The sequence below is a fragment of the Solanum verrucosum genome, unplaced genomic scaffold, assembly GCF_900185275.1.
Source record: "Solanum verrucosum unplaced genomic scaffold, falcon-dt-bn FXZP01000488.1, whole genome shotgun sequence".
NCBI lineage: Eukaryota > Viridiplantae > Streptophyta > Magnoliopsida > Solanales > Solanaceae > Solanum > Solanum verrucosum.
This window is the reverse complement of record NW_026020535.1, coordinates 87,743-93,488: the sequence shown is the minus strand read 5'-3', so window position 1 is coordinate 93,488 and position 5,746 is coordinate 87,743. Positions and strand designations below refer to the sequence as shown.

Below are 5,746 nucleotides of genomic sequence, written 5' to 3'. Positions count from 1 at the left end.
CTTAACCATGATCCATTAATATTTATTTTTGACTTCATTAAATCACTTAATTATGATGTGTTTGATAGTTCATCTGTCTTAATTTATGTAAAACATTTGTTTTAGTCTTAATATAAAAAGAATATCATTTCTAGGATCGAAAAACTTAAAATTTATTTTTTATCTTTAATACCTTACATCTTTTAAAAGTCTTCATTTTCTTATTAAATGTTATATCAAATCAAATAGTACCCCATAAATCAAGAATGAGTTGAGTAATAAGATATAGTGTTGTTTAATAATGTGTAGGGCCTTTTCTTTTTGGCCATGCCCCTTTAACATAATGTGATGTTGACAAGTGACAACCTTCAGAATCATTGTTTGCAAACTACTATTCTTGTCCTTATAAATACTCACTTCTAATTGTATTAAAAACCTGAATTCTAACCATTCTTCATCTTGCCATTACCAAAATAAATCAATACCAAGAGGCAAATATGGCCTTAGAACAAATTTTTCAAGACCAAATACCAGAAACTACCTTTGATCAACGCGATATTTCTTTCAAAAAATGTAAGACAATTGATCTTGATAAACTTGAAGAAAATTCACCTGGAGGTTTCGAGTGCAACATTTGCCTGGATCTTGTACATAATCCTGTTGTTACATTATGTGGTCACCTCTATTGTTGGCCTTGTATCTACAAATAGATACATTTTAAGACCATTTCATCAGAGAACATCAATAATCAACATCCAAAATGCCCTGTTTGCAAAGCTGAAGTCTCACAAAAAACATTGACTCCACTCTATGATCACAGTCAGGATACAAAAACATCAGGCAAGGCCCTGAATCTTGGTATAGTCATACCACAAAGACCTCCTAGTCCGAGATGTAGGAGTCACGGACTAATACACAATAATAATATGCCTCCATTATCCCAACAAACTCATGATCAGCATCGAAATTATACGAATATAGAACATATGCTAAGTCCTGGTGGCACGACAACAGGGGAAATTGTTTATGCACGAATGTTTGGGAACTCATTGAATACTAATTTGTATACATATTCAAGTTCCTATAATCTAGTAGGAAGCAACAGTCCAAGGTTAAGAAGGCAACTATCACACGCGGATCAATCACTTAGCAGAATCTGTTTTTTCCTATGTTGTTGTTTAGTAACATGTCTTATCTTGTTCTGACCACTTGACTATACTGATAACAAGAAGTAATGTAAATGCTTAAAGTAAGAACACAGATGTTTACGTGGAAACTTCTTTGCTCGAGGGAGGAAAAAACCACGACCAGTCACATAGGGTTTTCTCAAAACTCCAATAACTTCAAACAACTAGTGAATACAGACTGCGATACTCACAAGGATTAAAATCTTAATCTTACACACCTTGTAACACCTCTATTATTGGAGAAGCGGAAAGCTAAATTAGACAAGATTGCAGCAAGGCAGAAATTATGAGAGCTAAAATAGTCTCAAGTTCAAATGAGTATTTCAAATTATTCTCTAAAAACATTCTTTTCACTTTCCATAAGTTCAAGCAATTCAAGTCATACGAAACAAAATAGTTTCTAGAAAATTAAAACTAAAGTTAGCAATTTCAACTTGAGAAAACAACTTTGTAACTAATCGATAGAATTGGATCATCATGTTGATTATTCATCTGCTATTGTTGAAATCTGGACCCTCGGTGTCTCCACCACCTGCATACGTAGAAAATAACTTTATGAGATAATTGAGTGACCATCTTAGAAGTCAACTATATCGAACTAGTAAGGGAAGTGAGATAGAAAACTTACAGCTGCCATGTTCATTAGGTAGGGTTGCACTTGGAGATGTAGAATTTTGGAAGCTGATATCATCCATAGAATTGTAATTGACAAATGCATCCCAATATTGCCACTCATTTGGATCACTTCCTTCAATAGCATTTGCATTTGATGCCGTGACGATGTTGCTTGGATCAAACATGTTTTATTCACTAATATCTTGCTGGAAATTAGCATTTGTTGTTCCCAATCCATTAATTGTCGCATTTTGAACATCTATATTAGACAATGTCGTTGTTACATAGGCCGTATTGAGATCCAATCTCTGATCATTTTGAGTATGATGATAAAAACCGTAATCATGATGATTTCCAATATTAAACTCCAACAAATACCTATAATTAGTTCTCTCAATAAATGGACTTACTGGACCCATTGTTCCAAATAATGGGCCATGTTGTTGTTGTCCACCACCAACATCATTTTGGGACGACAAAAATGTGATGAGATAGTTGGGTTAAACCTGAAGTTGTGGGTGATGGAGTTGCTGCTGAGTTGAATTAGCAAAAATATTGTTGTTATTAACTGGTGGAAACTCTGGGACTCTTTGAATTTGATTTGGAACATTTGTTTGAATACGAGGCATTTTTCCATATTTTTCACAGTTCCTTCTTTTTGTTCTTTCTAATGATGTGTCATAGCTACTTCTTTCTTCTTGAAGTTTCTCATCGTTGCTACAACATTTCTGAAAGAAGAAAAAAAATCAAAGGAGAGTTGGACCATGGATATATATAATTATCATCTCAAATCATCGTTTTTTAGGTGTGACATAAACTAATGACACAAGTCATTTCTAATAAAAAAACATTTTTGTTGGTAATGAATGAATGATTAATAACTTTTGAATTAAAGATTGACAACAATATTATTTCATCGAATAGTCATTACAATAAAATAAAATTAGCAAGAAATAACTTCTATATCTAAGCATACAATAGAAGTTTTGATAAAAAAAAATTAGAATGAATAAGATAATAATTTCCAAACATTTATTGGTGGAAGTGATGTAAAATTATTATTTTTGATAAAAATTAAAATTAAAATCGTTGTATGAAAAGTGGATTTTAGAAGTGTTTGATGAAAAATCATTCCAAGCAAAGTAACTTTATAACAAATATTATTTTTTTGGAAATTAATTTCCCTCGACCAAACAAACATAAATATATGATACATAATTTACCACTTTAATTTTTGTAAGGATAATGTACCTGAAGACAACTTGAAATTTGCTTAATGGTAAGACCTGGCATATTCATCACTTCACTGATGGCTGACGGAAACATCCTACATGTTTTATTAGAATGTAAAATTAATTTAATCAATATTTTAGTATTCCTTTATCAAGCTGAGATATATATAAATACAATAATCACTACTCCCTAATTCCAAATAGATTGACGTTAGCTATAAGTGTAAATTCTTATTGTTTATATCGCTATATATATATATATATATAAACAAATTATAGACAATAAATTACTAGTGAGTAAACTTACTTTCTTCACCAAGTTGTTCCACAACTTCTGTGAATTTGACACGAAGATCATCAGTCCATTTTAAGCAGTCCTTACACAAAATAATCTTATTTCCTTCATTTATCTCTTTTGTGCTTTTTCGGCCTCTCTTCCTCCTCAACTTATGTTTTCCATTTGATACAACATTGTTAGTATTGCTTTGTTCCTATGTATTATTAGGTATATTCTTCTCTTGATCTCGTTCTTCATCTCCAACAAGATAATTATTATCATCAACATTGATATGATCTCCCTTTGTTTCTACTCTTTTTATTGATTTCTCTCTTTGTATTTTCTCCCTCCATACAAATTGCCACAAGAACGTCACAGTTTGCTCGACAAGTGGCTTCTTCGAGCAAATGTAAGCTCCATTGTCCAAAGCTTTCTTCACTAAGAATCCATTGAGTTCATCATAGACAACTGCATACTATATCAAGAAGCTAACAATTAAAATTGAATAATATTATACATTATGCAAATAGTTAATTAAAATAATTTACTTTACCATCTATAATAATAAGTGGAAGATAGAATTATAAATACTTACTCAGTACGATGATGTTCAAGACTACAACTTGTGCCAAGAGCTCAAAAGCAATGTGAATCCGGTGAAATGACATTGATTATCATTGCATTAATTTTTTTCTTTTCTTTGGAAACTATTGACATTACCGCAGGAGCCATAACTTCCGTATCTACATATATCCATTGTAATGACCCTAAAGGTCATTTTTGGAAATTTTCATAAAATGACCGTTTTACCCCTCCCAATAGTTGCCCCGAGTCCTAATTGTTGTATTTTCGAAGTTGGTTTGAAGGAAAATTGATGAAAAGTTGAGTTTTTGGAAAGTTGAGTTTTTAAGAGTTAAAGTTTGGTTAAAAGTGCTATTTCGAGTCATTTGGAGTTTCGAGACTCGAATCGGATTTCCGTTGATTCCAGCAGTTTTAGAATGTCGAAACGGGTCTATGAGAATTTATGGAGTCGAATTTGGAGTTAAAACGAAGATTTGAGGTCCTAAGTTGCAAAAATTGTGAAATTTTGATCAAGAGTTGACTTTGGTCAACAAACAAGGTTCCGATGCTCGAAATGGAATTCCGAGGGCACCGTTGGATTCAGGGGGTGATTCTAAGTCTAGAATGAGTCTTGGTTGAATTTTTAGAGGCCCCGAGTGTGTTTTGAGTTTTTGAGCCTAAAGTTAGTTTCTTGACGCCTTATCGGATACCGGGTCAAGGAGACCTCGAATTCAAATTCCGACGATTTCATTGAGTCCGAAATGTCATTTTCAAGCTAGTAGCATATTTGGTTTGTGTTCGGGAAGTGCCAAATGAGTTTTGAGTGAGCTTTTAAGCTTCTTGGATGCTTTGACACTATTTCAGCAAATTGTGGCAACTAAAGGGTTCATTATTAGTTTTAATGGTCAAAAAATTATTTCGAAGGTTCTGAAATTTTGAGCATGAATTATAGGACTTATCTGCAAATTTTGGTGCATTTTCGCTAACCCGAGATTGGACTTTTATCGCAAATAAGAAATAATTGTTTACCGAGAAGAAATGATATTTGACTGGGCAAACGAGCATGAAATTGAGCTCCGATTGAACGAGCAGGTCCGTAGCATTATTTAAGACATTTACAATAAAGAATCGGGTCACTTCACTATCGTATGAGGAAATTACGGCCTTTTTAGTGAAAGATTAACTTCTGTTTTTCTGGTGCATAACAGTCATGTACTGTTATAAAAATCTCAGACTGTGTTCATTTGGTATTTTGAGCATATCAGGAGTTCTAGAGATCGGAATGGAGTGATTCTTATGGGTTTCTTCTTGAATTAATATGAGGGTTAGTATTCAATCTTCAATTCGACATTTTCTCATAATTTCTTTATCTGGTTTTTTTTTCCTCTCCGTAAATCTCTTGGGAAAAATTGGGGGTTTTATCGATTTGGACACCCTTTTTGATGAAAAAGGTATATTTACGATCCTTATGTTATGGGTAAACTGATTTTAACATAAAATTATTGATTGATCGATTATTTTCATCATATTAACCGCGTACAATTTGGACTTTCCCGATAAAGTTAAAGTTTGATAAATTGAGAATTTCAAGGTCGATCTTAACTCCGTTTTTGATGAAATTTCATATTTGAACTTATTTAAGCATGGGTAAGATGTTTTTCAAGAGATATTTCATTTTCGAGTCGGGGTTTCGGATCCGAATATTTTAGGCTCATTCAAGAACGTGGTTTTCCTTCAAATTGAGTTTGTGAATTGATTTCAACTCCGTTTTCAAATTGGTTTTCACCATTAGCTTCCAAATACTTTAAGGATAATTTTACATCAAAAATTTCCAGATTTGGGTATCGTTTTCCGGTATGAGACTTTTGGACCGTTTTGCCCTTTTTCCCTAAATT

The 5,746-nt window shown here is 32.8% G+C and overlaps 1 pseudogene; it reads left to right on the top strand.

The window, feature by feature from the left end:
• Positions 1–476: 476 nt before the first annotated feature.
• LOC125809900 (E3 ubiquitin-protein ligase RMA1H1-like) lies at positions 477–1,184 on the top strand (annotated as a pseudogene).
• The last annotated feature ends 4,562 nt before the right edge of the window (positions 1,185–5,746 follow it).